General features: G+C 41.4%; 1 protein-coding gene across 2 annotated transcripts in view; it reads left to right on the forward strand.

Moving 5' to 3' along the window:
* Positions 1 to 14,630, forward strand: part of GALNT7 (polypeptide N-acetylgalactosaminyltransferase 7) — a 153,542-nt gene that overhangs the window by 627 nt on the left and 138,285 nt on the right. The gene's annotated exons all lie outside the window — the stretch shown is intronic.

Here is a 14,630-nt window from a genome sequence, read left to right on the forward strand (position 1 = left end):
CCCCCTGGCCGCCGCCGGCCCGCCCCCTCGCCGCCCCTTCCTCCGCTCTTCCCCGCCCCGGGCTCAGCCGCCGACACCCGCGCTGCGGCGGCAGCGGATCGGGCGGCCGCTCTCCACGCCGGGACTGCGGGCGGAGCTGGGGAAGAGCCGGGTCCGGGGGCCGCGGCCGCCCGGCGTCCCACTCTTGGGAGCCCGGACCGCAGCACTCACGGCCGGTGTATGCGAGGTTGGTCCAGGCTGCGGCCTGTGGCGCGTGCAGGCCTGAAGGAGGCGAGATGCCGCTGTCGCCACCGCTGGTCCGATGGACCAGGCCCCTCGGTCCAGCCTCCCCTCCAGCCGCCGCCGCTCGTCTGGTGGTGTTCGCAGCCCCGGGCTCCCCCGGCCCGCCCGCCGGGGAGTGGGAGGGCGATGGCGCCCCGCCTCCGGCTCTTACGGAGAGCGCGCCTCCCCCTCAACTCCGGCGGCTGGGAGCTGGGGTGCGACGCGCGGCCGAGGCCTCGTCCGGACCACTGGTCCCCCTCGTCTCCCCGCGCAAGGGAGGGGCGGTTGGCCGGAGATGCCGGAGATGCCGGAGGGGGTCCCCGCCCCGCCGGCCGCCCCCCGCCCTCAGCACCTGGGGAAGCCCCAGCTCTGGCAGCGCTCGGACGCTGTCCGGGGGACAAGGAGCAGTTCCTCTTTGCCGGCTGCGGCAGGGCTGCTCGGGCCGGAAAACTAACTTGTGTCGGCGCCCGGCCACCCCGCCGCTCAGGCCGACGCCGAGGGGAGCCGCGGCGCGGAGCTCGCGGCTGCTCCGCTGGGACGCATTTGTCTGCCGCCCAGGGCGCGAGTGTTAGCGCTGACATTCCTTGGATTTGGAGGGTTTAGTCAGGCGCCTCGGAACATTAGTTACCCGGAGCCGCGCAGCGCGGGGAAGGGATCGAGGCCACTGCGGCTTCCCTGACCGGGAGCGGGCGGCGCGCACCGGCCTCGCCCGGAACCCTGACCTGCTTCCCCCCGGATGAACCGTTGCACCCCCTGCTTCCTCCTCCCTGAGCCTGGGGCAGCCTACTGGGCCGGCTGCCAGTGGGGGTAGGAGAGGGTATGAGGGGCTCACGACCGCCGAGGCGGCGGGGCTGACGGGGGAGTGGAGTCACTCTCTCTGTTGTAAAGTGCTTTTTGTAAATGTGATCAGCATCGCTTCTATGTCATGTTTATTAACTTTCCTTCTGGAAAGTTAGCATCAGGAAGTTGGGCGAAAAGGCTTGTGGCGTCCTTTCAAGAGTAAGAATCCTAGGAGGAGATCCCATTATCAGCTCTTTGCCTATATCATGAGATTAGATGTAATCTGTAAGTTTTAGTATTTGAAGTCTCTACAGCAGTGGAATCCCTTTGTAATATCTGGGATAGATTCCCATCTAAGTCATCTAAATTGATGATAATAAAAAGTATCAGTTTTCCTTTTCAGTACGTTTGCGGTTTTAAGCTTCTCAGCTCATGGAGTGATGGTGATCTTTTTATGATTTTGCTCTCAATATGACTTACTGACAAAGGATAACTGAATACTGCAATTGAGGATATTTGTTTTAAGTCATCAAATGGCTTTTTACATGTAGCTAGAAATGTTTAACCCCCTATTTTCTGGTAGAGAAACTGACAAAACTAGCTAGGTTCAGAATGTCCCGCCCTTCTGATGGTCTTTTAAAGAGGTGGTGGAACATCAGCATCACTTGCCAACTCGTGGAATATTTTTTATTAGTGCAAATAAAGGATGGGCCATAATGCCCATTTCAATACTATATGGTGATGATAAAGAAGGTGATGATATCTTGATTTTTTGTTTGTTTCAGTGTACTTGATAAAGTTTCTCAGTGGATCCACTGTAATTTCTATCATTCGTCAAAGACAAAAGGTAGATTTTAAAGACTTAACATAATTAACATTAAGAAGATTGCTTAGGTATCAGAAGAGCAAGAAAGACCCTTTTATTGGCTTCCCAGGTAAATAGTAATACAAGCAATTTAAAGTGTAACTTATAAATAAGAGCATAAATAAGGGATTATTACCTTCCTTTAATAAAGACTAACCCAGGAGCTTTTAAGATACAGTGCTAGAAGGACAAATCCTGTAGGGAGGATTCTGACTCCTGAGTTTCTCCTCCCCCTTGTGGTTCTTTTACTTGGATGATTATTGCAAATATTCCACCCATTTTGAGATCTCTGCTTCTCTTTAATGCTGATCTACACATGGACTTTTTTGGATCCCTTTAAATGGCTTGAACGATCCAGTTTACCAGGTGTGGGTTCTGCCTCTACTCCAGCAAGCTTGTACTTGTGGCTCCATTCACCTCTGCCAGTTTTTATCTTGAACTATGAATATTTAAGACACTAAATTCTGTTACAGCCTTGATGACTTGAGATGGTCCTTCCTCATCTGCACTATTTCCTTGTTTTAGGTCTGTCCACCTGTGGAGTCAAGACGAAAGAAACATGTTTCTTATATCCTTCCCATCTCTGGGCCGCTTGCTCTTTCTCTGAGGTGAATGATGTGAAAAATGACCTTACATTTCCGATCATATTCTGTTGAGTGATTTTAAATATTGATTTATTCGAACATTTTTTGAGTGCCTATTATGTACCAGGCATGGTACTAGTTGTTAAGGAAATACTCCTTGTCCTTAATCTCATGGATCTTGTAAAAACCACACAGCAATCAAACCTCCATAAACATATAAATAAAAATTGTGCTACTGCTTTCATAGTGAAAACCATAGGGGGCAAGAAAATGGAAGAATTTGGTCATAAAAGCCTTACTTGAAGAAATGACTGTTAGCAGTAGCAAATCCATACAGGTCTGAAGTAACTCGATTCTTACCTCCTTGTGGGAAAGAATTTATTGGAGGGACATAAGGCAGAGTGAGAGACCGGGGCAAATTTTGAGCAGGAGTGAGAGTATTAAAAGCTTTAGAGCAGGAACGGAAGGAAGTACACTTTGAAGAGGGCCATGTGGGTGACTTGAGAAATCCAGGTACCTCCTCTCACCTTGGATTTGGGGTCTTATACATTGGTATGATGCCAGGGTTTGCGTTTCTTCTCCCGTGATTCTTCCCTTGGGGTGGGCTGTCTGCATGCGCAGTGGCCTGCCAGCAGCGGGGAGGGGCTGCATACAGTGTGTTTACTGAAGTTGTACTCATGCTCACCAGAGGCGTTTTTCCCTTACCATTTGAGCCTTCCTAGAGGAAGGGCAAGTACTAGTTAAAAGCCACCATTTTGCCTATTAGTGCACATGCTGGAGCCCACTGGCCCAACTCCTGAGATCTTAGCAGGAACTTGCTGATAACCAGCTTTAGGTGTTTTCTGTCTATTGGGAGACTGCCTTTCCATGGTGTTGGCTGCAACCAATTATTCTTTTCAGAGAGACAGTTTAACAACTGCCTGACCATCACCCTTTGGTCACCTGACATTCCTGGTGGTGAGGGGCCTTTCCTGCCCTGCTCATGTCTGCCTAGCTGCTTACTCTGACTTTTGAGGCAAAATCTGAACATTTCAAGAAAAGTAGTTAATCTGGAAGTGGGTGGCAGCATTCTTGAGAAGGAGCATGTGTGCAAAGGTCTAAGGCAGGAGGTAGCATGGGTGAAATAGTGAGAAACTAGGAGATGAATGTTGGAACGTGGAGCATGAGAAGTGGAATGATGCCACTCAGGAAAGCATGGGTCTCGCAGTCCACGCTAAGGAGATCTTAAGTGCAGTGAGAAGCCATTGAAGGATTTTAAGTAGGGGAGAGGGGATTTGTGTTTTGAAAAGATCACTCTGGCTGCCTACAGAAAGTACGTATTTGTCTATAGAACAGGTAGCAGGAGTCCTGGTGGGGGTGGTCATTTTTCAGGTGGGACATAATCCTTGCTTAGATTGGCAGGGTGGTGGTAGAGATAGGAAAAAAAAAATTGATTCAAGAGCTCCTAAAGATGCAAAGGCATCAGGATTTGGCAAGTGGATATGGTAGCGAAGGTGTCAGGAGGCCTAGGATGATAGATTATTTGTTCCATTATGGAAAGTTCTCAAGGCAAAATGTATACTTTCTTGTGTTGTATTATGATTATGGGAAGCCTTTTTTTTTTTTAAGTCTTTGTCCTCTGGATATTTTAAGGACAGCATTTATTAAGATTATCTGTTTAGACTTGCAAATCACAGAAAGCTCCTTTAATTAAATAAATTATAATATGTCTCAGACTAACACCATTTATCCCAGGTTTTAGCCCTGAGTGACTGTCTACAGTTGACTCATAAGCCTCTGAAAATAAAGGTTTTTAAAGGAAATGTTGACAGATCCATTAAAACAGTAGTCACCTACCTGTTTAGCACCAGGGACCGGTTTCGTTGAAGACAATTATTCCACAGACTGGGGGGGTTGGGTTGGGTTGGGATGGTTTGGTGATGAAATGGTGCCACCTCAGATCATTAGGCATTAGATTCTCATAAGGAGTGCGCAACCTGGATCCCTTGCATGCAGTTCACAATAGGGTTTCTGCTCCTGTGAGAATCTAATACCACCACTGATCCGACAGGAGGCAGAGCTCAGGCGGTAATGCTCGCTTGCCAGACTGCTACTCACCTCCTGCTGTGCGGCCTGGTTCCTAACAGGCCATGGATAGGTACCTGTCCATGACCCAGAGTTGGGGACCCCTGCATTAAAACATTCAGTGCTGGTGAGAAGCTGTGTATAAACTAATGACTCTCTGGATATGCAAATGCAACTTTAGTCAAGTCATTAATGCCACTTACGTTCAGGATGTACATAGTAGGACTAATTCAGGAACTACTAGGCCAAGAGATTTTATATGATAGGCAAGCTAACAGGTTTGAAAGGAATATACCTTAAATGAGGATTAGTGGCTGAATTGATTACCCTGGCAGTCAAGTGTCACCTTACCAAAGCCATTTTATCTCAGTGACGATCAGTTGTAACCTGAAAAATTCTGCCCTTGAACATGAGATTGTATTTCAAATGGAAGCTCTGTTTATACTATTAGGGATGGAGCTATCACTTACTGAAAGTGTAGTGTCTTAAATGGTCACTGTTCTCTCAGTTTCCCAGGCTATACGCCTTAGGATTGGTTTTTGTTTTCTTTCCTGTTTTCAATCTCCCATTCCCCTTCTCCCCCCATACATAATAATGATTAAAAATCTCACATCAACAAGTCTGAGAAATCTGGGGTTTATAGACTTCCTGAAATTAATGCGAACTTTTGCATACATCTGCATTTTTTTCTAGGTTGATAATCAGAAGCTTTTGTGTTTCCTAAAATGTCCTCTAAACCAAACAAGGCTTCCAACCACTGACCATGTGTCCTTTGAAGGCAGAGTTCATGTTTCCTGTTCGTTGAGTATTTCCTCAACATTTAATAGGTGCCTTCTATAAAATTAGCACCAGGAAAGATGCTAAAAGAAACTAAAGTAACGTACATCCATTTATGTCTCCCACATAGGTCTGAACATTTCGGAAATGTTTGGTGAATTCCTAAGAATTTCTGTATTTATCACTTATGTGGAAATGTTTCCCATCCAGTGGTCTATGTGAGGTCAGGCATCAGCCCTGTTACCATCTGCTTGCCCCTGCCCCCTTCCCCATCCTCCCCTCCCTAAGACCTCATGAAGAATACTGAGAACACCTGAAGTGGGAGTTCCTGCTCTCACAATCTAGTTGGGGGTGGGGAGAGCTATTCCTTAATCCAGTAGCAGTGTAAAGAAATAAGAACTGTCACAAGGATATATTTCGTCAGTAGTCAAACCAGTAGGTGGAGAAGCCTTAAAATGGCCTTTTGGGGAGTGCACAATTATTAGTAAAGAGAGAATGAAAACTGTTGAACAGCAGTCTATTTTGTGACTTAGGCTGGTTGCATGGGATGGGAGATAACATGTGAGATACGATTTGGGTTTCTGTATAAACTGTGTTAGATCAGACGATAGTAAATTGGAGAAAGAGGAAGAGAGAAAAATAATTCATCATGAATGAAAAGCAAAATTCTGAGCTTCAGCCATCTGTAAACAGAATATGTGGAATTTCTAACTTGAGTTATTAAAAAAGTTGGTCAGCAAGATTTGAGTAGCTATTGAATGCAGGAAAATGATTGTGATTATTCAGCTTCAAACTAGATAATTGTCTTTGTTCATATTTTGAATTTCTCATTCCTGAAGAATGAATGTACAATCTGAAAAGTAGCTAAATTAAGGATTTCAGTAATAACAGCAACAATAATAGTTTACATATATTGAATCCTTACTTTGGGCCTAATAAATATTCTACATGTATTTGGTCATTTATTTGTTAACAACCACCCTCTATTGCAAGTCTGAGGGAATCCCCGCTTTACAGATGAGGCTGTTGTGGTATAGAGAGGTGAACTCTTCGTCCAAGGTTATTCACTTAATTAATTGTAGAGCTAGGATTCAATCTTAGGTGTTGTAACTTCAGAGCTGTGCTTTCTGATGTTGCACTACAGTTTTTAACAACACAGACAAGTACACATATGGACTCCATTGAAAAGTGGATATATAGATGCTAGCGGGGTAATTTCAGATAAACACCGGAGACAATGTAGATGGTCCCTGACTTACCATGATTCAGCTTACAATTTTTGACTTTTCAATGGGTTTATCAGTGTGTAACTCTGTCATAAGTCTGAGCACACCTGGACTTAAGATGTCTTATGATTCTTCAAGTTTACAATGGGTTCGTTGCAGGGTGTAACCCCGGTAAGTCGAGGAGCATCTGTACATGGTAATACGAAAGAGAATGGGAGGCTGGGTGCGGTGGTTCATGCTTGTAGTCCCAGCACTTTGGGAGGCCTAGGCAGGTGAATCACTTGAGGTCAGGAGTTTGAGACCAGCCTGGCCAACATGGTGAAACCCTGTCTCTACTAAAAATACAAAAATTAGCCAGGCATGGTAGCATGCGCCTGTAATCCCAGCTACTCAGGAGGCTGAGGCAGGAGAATTGCTTGAAGCCAGGAGGCAGAGGTTGCAGTAAGTGGAGCTCATGCCACTGCACTCCAGCCTGGGCAACAGAGCAAGACTCACATCTCAAAAAAAAAAAAAAGTAAAAAAAAATAAATAAATAAAAAAGAGAGAATGGGGTGGAGGGGACCACTCAGGGAACATCAGGGGAAGGCGATGGCCAGAGCAGAGACTTCGGGAGTAAGTGGAAGACTATCATGCAAATCTGGGAGAAGAGCATTCCAGGCAGAGGGAACAGAAGTGCAAAATTCCTGAGGATGGAATGAGGCTGGAGTGTTTGAAGCCAGTATGGCTGGAGTTCGTTGAGTTTGGAGGGAGTACAGTACCGGATGAGCTTGAAGATGTAGTCAGGACTCAGGTGATGGGCGTGTGTGGCTCCTGTGGTCTGTTATTAGGGTGATTATTTGTTTTAGTTTACATTTGCTGCCCATTAGCCATTATTATCCTTTCACTCTCAGAAATGTCCTGCGTTGGATGGTAAATTATATAGGTGTCTTGCTTAAAATGTATGTTCCTAGATAAATAAAATGATAATAGTCCTTTTTGGCCACAGTTTGTGGGCCAGATGCACAAGTAAACAATCGCGGTGGGTAAGACAAAAACTGTGTTAGTTAAGTCCACTGGGTGCTATGGGATCACAGAGAAAGGAGCATCTAGTGTATGGGGCTGGATGCTGTCAGAGAGCTTGTCTTATAAAAAGACATGCTGGAGAGAGGAGGACAGAGGAGACTGTGTGCAACAGCATAAATGACTGTGACCAATCCTGAGGACTACATGGCTGGAAAATTGGGTTGGAGAGGGGTGGAATAGAAGAGAAGACCTTAGAAAGATAAATAGAATCTGAGCCATGAAAGACTTTGAATGGTCAGAGCTGGGCTATAAGGAATATCTGGAAACAGTGAAAGCTAGATCTCAGCGAGGAAAGAATCGTGTCTGAAGGATATAATGAAGCCTAAACTAAGGAGAAGGACCTAGAGACTGACTACAGAGGAAGAGGTTGTGGAAGTGAATAGAATTGCCCAGGGGGAGGAGGAATCATTCTCGATGGTAAAGGAAAGGATGTTGATGCCTTTAGAAGGAATACAGCTGTCCAAAGCACTGGCTCTCAAACTTCTGTAGGCTTCAGAATCACCTAGAGGGTGTGAGAAAACGGATTACTTGGCCCCATGCCCAGAATTTCTGATTGAGTAGATTTAGGGTAGAGCAGATAATTTGCATTTCTAACTAGTTCTCCGGGGATGCTGCTGCTGCTGCTGCTGCTGGTCTAGGGATCGTGCTTTTGAGGAGTGCCAGTCTAGAGGTTATATAGATTTGGGGGCTGCAAAATGAAAAATTTGGTTTGGTTTGGCATATGGTATTTTATAGACTACAGGTCAGTCAAGCGAAGGTGTCTAACCAGGTACGTGGAGCTCAGCATGGAATCAGAAGTGGATGCATTTCATTGGCCAGAGGGTGGTGTCTGAAGCTCAGGGAGTGGATTGGTAAGTTAAAGGAGCCTGTGTGGATGAAGGAGAAAAATGTGTATATTAAGAAAGAAACATGGAAAATGCCTTCTTTTAGGCTCTAGGAGGTTGGTGGGGAGAGATGAAAGAAGACATAGACAGAAGTAAAATGACTGAGACAATATTGCCTAACCGTGAGCAAAAATAATTTCTTTAAGGGCAGGGCCATCAACAAATTCGAATGTTACAATATTTGAGAACTGACTAGAATGAAAGCTGAAACAAGTGGCTGTGGAAGCGTTACCTGCCTGCTAAGCTAACCAGTAGTACTTTGGTCTAGAGAGGGACCACAGCAGCAGCATCATTGGCATCTCAGTAAATACTGTGGCCCAGGAAAACTGGTTCAGATGATAAAGAAGTTCAGGTGATGAAGAGTCATCTTCACTATGGGAAAAATACAAATAGAGAAAAAATGTTATTAGAGAACTGTAACTATCGAAGAGGAACTTAACCCATTTTTGGTTATGTCTGGTCCACCACATAACTTTATGTGCCTTTCCACCTCTCCCTACCCACAACTCTGTGTGTGTGTATGTGTGTGTGTGCAGGCACTTATGTATATATATTTTAGTTGTGATTCTATATAATACTATATAAGTCTAAAATCCAGTGATTAGAAAAGCTGTGACTAGAAAACAATTTAATATTTAAAATTGGAAAATAAATTTTATTCTGAGAACATTAGACAATTTTAGTTTTAGTACATTAATTTGACTGAAGTGTATTAAAAAACCAGAATAGCAAAACTGTGCTATTCTCAGCATAGAGAAAACGTATGCTCAGCATTTCAATATTCTTAGTTTTTAAAAATGAAGTTTATCATTAAATTCTAGTTCAGCCCTGTGATCCTGAAAGCAACACTGAGACAACTTGAACTGCAGTCACCCAGAGTCTACATCTTTTTGGAGAGGGAAGAGCTAACTTTCAGTTGCTTCATTTGCTAAGAATCCTGAATATTTCCAAATGAGAAATGTTCTCATTTCTGCACCATTATAAATTCCCTTCTGGGCCCCCCCGCCTTTGTAGCATTTTCAAGCATTACTCCCAAGAAGCATTTAAACATGTCGACAGGGAGACCTGATTCACTTCACTGAATACAAGAACTGGTACGCTGAAACTTGAGGAAAAAATCAACTTTACATTATCTAATTAGGTTTACAGAATTGGTGCAGAGCAGCCTGGTTTCCCAAATCTAGAAGGTACAATTAACTGCAGTATTATATCAATACCAACTAGTCTGTGAATAGGCTTCTAAGCAATAGGAATCTGTTACTATCAAGAATATTTTAAACTGGATGAGTTAAAATTAAGTCACATACTATTGGGAACCATTCTGTATCAGAATAGCGTAGATGACCTAGTCTTTTTTTTAATTTTAATTTTTACCAATTCCCTGGGTTTAGGAATACATCTGAGCCCCAAGAGGTATGCTACCGTGTTTGGTAGTAAACTTAACATGCTTAATGATTATCTGGCTTAATTGTAATTTTAGCATTTGTAGTTACCTTTATGAAATTATTTTTTATGCATAACTGTTTACTGTGAAAACTATGTATTCACTGGTAAAGCTATGCTTCCTATGAAAACTGTGTATTCACTGGTGTCTTATAAAAAGAAATGGTATTATTTATTATGTAAGTATGTTTTAAATAGGCAGTAACTGAGAAACTGCCAAAACTTTTTTGGAGGGAGTTCACTCTTATTAGAAGTTGGGTATGTCAGCATTTTTATTTATTAAACTGTTTGTATTCATAATAATTCTTTAACTTTTGGTTTTCCTTTTAATAGAAACACCAGCCAGGTATGGTCGCTTATGCCTATAATCCTAGCATTTTGGCTGCCTGAACCTGGAGGATTGCTTGAGGCTAGAAGCCTGGGCAATATAGCAAGATCTTGTGGCTTAAACAAAAAAAAAACCAAACCTGATAAGATACTCTTTAATGTGAGCAAGGTTTGCAAGTAGCTTTTACAACTGTGCAAATGCCTAACTTCTTCTACAAGGAGAACCCTTGATTTAAAACCAACCAGTTGATTCTAGTTATTAGAGTGAAACAATAGTTTCAATTCCTAATGTAGTATGAAGAGACCCCTTTGAACCGTTCCACAGAATTTCAAGAATTAACACTTGTAGAGAAGTGATATCATGACAACATCAATGTAGTATCTTTATGATTCTGTGAGAATTTGTTTTTTAAAAAATATATTCCTTAGAAAGCCTAAATAGAAAACAAAACAAAAAAAGAACAGTAAGGTACAGTTGTACATTGCAAAAAAGAAGTCCTTAAGTCGTGATGCATGAAGTTCTCTATAAGTTCTTGTCAGTACTTACTGCTGTACTTCACATTTTTTATTCTGTAGATTTGAAGTAAATATTTTATATACTGTTTATTAACATTTATTATTGCAAAAATAGTTCTTTTACAACCCTAGCATAAAATAAAACTATCAGTATACTTAAGTGAGTCATGCAAGTGTCATTTTGCCAGAATATATCAAAGATATCTGAGTAATGATATTTAGAAATGGAAAATGTGAAAATAGCATCATTATTAGAAGATTCTAATTCTGTTTAGATTTATAGTTTGTGGTCATTTATGTAAACATTTTAAAATGGCTTAGGTGAATGGATTAGAGACTAACATGTTAGACCTTATCCATAAAACCCTAGAAGCAAAATCTAGGTCAGTACCCATTCAGACATAGGCATGGGCAAGGAACTCATGGCTAAAACACCAAAAGCAACGGCAGCAAAAGCAAAAATTGGACAAATGGAGGATCTAAATTAAACTAAAAGCTTTCTGCACAGCAAAAGAAAACTATCCCATCAAGAGTGAAACCAAGGGCAACCTACAAAGGGAGAAATTTTTTGGCTAATACTACTCATCTGACAAGGGCTAATACACCAGAATCTACAAAAGAAAACTAACAAATATACAAGGAAAAAACAAACAACCCCACAAAAGTGGGCAAGGATATGAACAACCATTTCTCAAAAGAAGACATTTCATACAGGCCAAACGGACACAGTGAAAAAAATGCTCATCCATCACTCGCCATCAGGAAATGCAAATCAAAACCACAATGAGTTACATCTCACACCAGTAGGAAGGCAATCATAAAAAATCAGGGAAACACATTTTTTTTTTTTTGTTGGAGAGGAATGTGGAGAAATAGGAACACTTTACACTGTTGGTGGGGCATGTAAACTAGTTCAACACTTATGGAAAAACAGTATGGCGATTCCCTCAAGGTCTAGAACTAGATGTACCATATGACCCAAGCACCACTATGGGTATATACCCAAAAGATTTAATTATTCTTACTACAAAGACACATGCCACACGTTATGTTTTATTGCAGCACTATTCACAATAGCAAGATTGGAAATCAACCCAAATGTCCTCTGTGACAGATTGGATTAAAGAAAATGTGGACATATACCCCCCCAAAAAAAACCCCCCCCATGGAATCGTGCAACCATAAAAAAGGATGAGTTTGAGTCCTTTGTAGGACATTGGATGCAGCTGGAAACCATCATTCTAGCAAACTATCACAAGAAGAGAAAACCAAACCACCCATGTCTCACTCATAGGGGTAATGGAACAATGAGGATCCACTTGGTACTCGGGGAAGGGAACATCCACCCCACACTGGGCTATCATGGGGGAGGGGGGGGGGGGGAGGGATTGGCATTGGGGAGTCATACATGATACTAAATAATGAATTTGATGGCTGTGCTGACGAGTTGATGGTGCAAGGCAACACCAACATCTGGCACAAATATACATATGTAACAAACCTGCAGGTTATGCACATGTACCCTAGAACTTAAAGTATAATAAAAAAAAATAAATAAAAAAATAAAACAATAGAAATGGCTTAAGAATAGTCTAATTAGGTTGTCAATTACATTTTTTCTTTTTTTGCTTGATTGTTTAATGCTGTTATGAAAAACACATATTTGTGAAGGAAATTATTTGCCTAGAAAAATTTACCATGCAATATATTTCTCCATACTGGAGTTCTTCTTTTTTTTTGAGATGGAGTTTCACTCTTGTCACTCAGGCTGGAGTACAATGGCGCGATCTTGACTCACTGCAACTTCCGCCCCCCAGGTTCAAGTGACTCTCCTGCCTCAGCCTCCCTAATAGCTGGGATTACAGGTGTCCACTACCATGCCCCGCTAATTTTTGTATTTTTAGTAGAGATGGGGGTTTCACCATGTTGGCCAGGCTGGTCTCGAACTTCTGACCTCCGGTGATCCGCCTGCCTTGGCCTCCCAAAGTGCTGAGATTACAGGCGTGAGCCACTGCACCTGGCCAGTTCTTTGTTAATAAAAGTCCATGTACCTGGAAGTCAAAGGTATACTTTGCATTGCCATTTCAAACTTGTCTGAGGCATTTTCTAAAATGTTTGTCTCATTGGATATAGGTTTTAATTATGCTTGCTTGAGAAGACTTAAATCTTTACCCTTCTCCTGGTAGTTTTCTTCTGGCAGTTCAGTATTTTGCCATGCAATTTTTATTAGACGATTTGATCATTGTGCTTTTTATTGCCCAACCCAACAGATTTAATCTTTTTATCTCTAATACAGCAAGGTGTGCTGTGTAAATCTTAGTGTGTTACCTTTACAATCTGTTTGCAGAGTTTTACATCATCTTTTGAAAGAAAGTATCTAAACACCCCTGTTCAAATATCTGCTAGTTCTTGCCAGGATGATTTAAGATGAATTTAAAAAATCCATTAGATTTTTGGCAAATAAGCTCTCAATTATGGTACGGAAAAAATGACTACAAAGTGCTTTTTAGAGTAATGGAATATGACTGAAATTTTATTACTTTACACATGCAGATTTTTCTACTATGGTAGATGTTCTTAAACTAAAAGATCACTGTCAAGATTAGAAATTTTTATCACTAAAATATATAATTATATTTGAACAATTAGCAAAAGATTGGGGAATGGGAATATACAGGCCGGCAGTTTTGTTAACTGTTGCTCCCTGTGTGAAGGCCTCAGAGGAAATTCTAAGTCCAGTGTTCGTCAGAGAGGCTGGAGGAGAATGTTTCCATTTTAGTGATCAATGAAAATAAATTTGCTTACAGTCCAGGGAGATCATGGTAGTAGAGAAAAAAAAACTTTAGTAAATAATTTTCTAAAATTCTCTATTCTAAACATATACTAAGAGAGGATGGTTTTTAAATACCTCGGTATTTTAAAGAAATACATTTTCTGTATGAAATTAAGATTATTCATTTTCTTGTAGCTAACATTTAGACTCTAAATCATGGCACATGTAACACTTCTATTTTAAAATAAATGTAGGGTACGTGAAAGCACAGTTGTTAACTTTGAAAATTTTGAAGCGTGGAATCAACCTGCAAACATAATAGAGCTGAAAATACCATGCCTTTTCCTAGGTCATGCTGTTTGCTTAACCCGAGAAAGGAACTGCTCTTATCATCCAAGTATCAGTCAAAATATGTATGTACTGTATGGTCATTCTCAGATTATTTTTCCCAGTATCCTATTTGAAAATCTGAGGAAGGTTTTAATCAATGTGGCTTCATCTTACTTTCCATTAATTATGACTGCAAGAAGAGTACAGCCACTCTTGTTTGATCAGCCTATACACTGTGACTGAATGGAAAGCGAATCACAGCCAGAGAGTCTAATAGTTTCACAGTGGTAAAATCATGTTTTGTAAGAAGCAGTTATCATCCTTGAGCACAGCTCTGTTAACTGGTAACAGTAAGGTAAAAGTAAATGTTACAATCTTTCTTATATGTTGGCAAAATCACTTCCTAAAGATAAATGAATGGCTGAAACATTTATTCTTATTTGCATCTACTTTTTTAACTTAAGTGACAGGTACTTATATTTAAAAGTAACATGTTTTGTGTAATGATTTATGATTTCTAAGGGCTGATAAATGCAGAAAGAATAACTAAAAGGAAGTTGTAAGTGTCAGTTAAGGAATAGATGCTTTTTTAAATATAGAAAATTAGAAAACTTAAGGTAACAGCAAAAGTAATATACATTTGTTCAGTATTTTTGTTTTCTGGTGACTTTAGATATTTTTCCTATTATTCCTTTAATTATTTTAAAAAATAACTACAATCTATTTTTTTCTCCCTGG

The sequence above is a fragment of the Rhinopithecus bieti genome, unplaced genomic scaffold (genome assembly GCF_001698545.2).
Source record: "Rhinopithecus bieti isolate Rb0 unplaced genomic scaffold, ASM169854v2 scaffold_29254, whole genome shotgun sequence".
In the NCBI taxonomy this organism is placed as follows: Eukaryota; Metazoa; Chordata; class Mammalia; order Primates; family Cercopithecidae; genus Rhinopithecus; species Rhinopithecus bieti.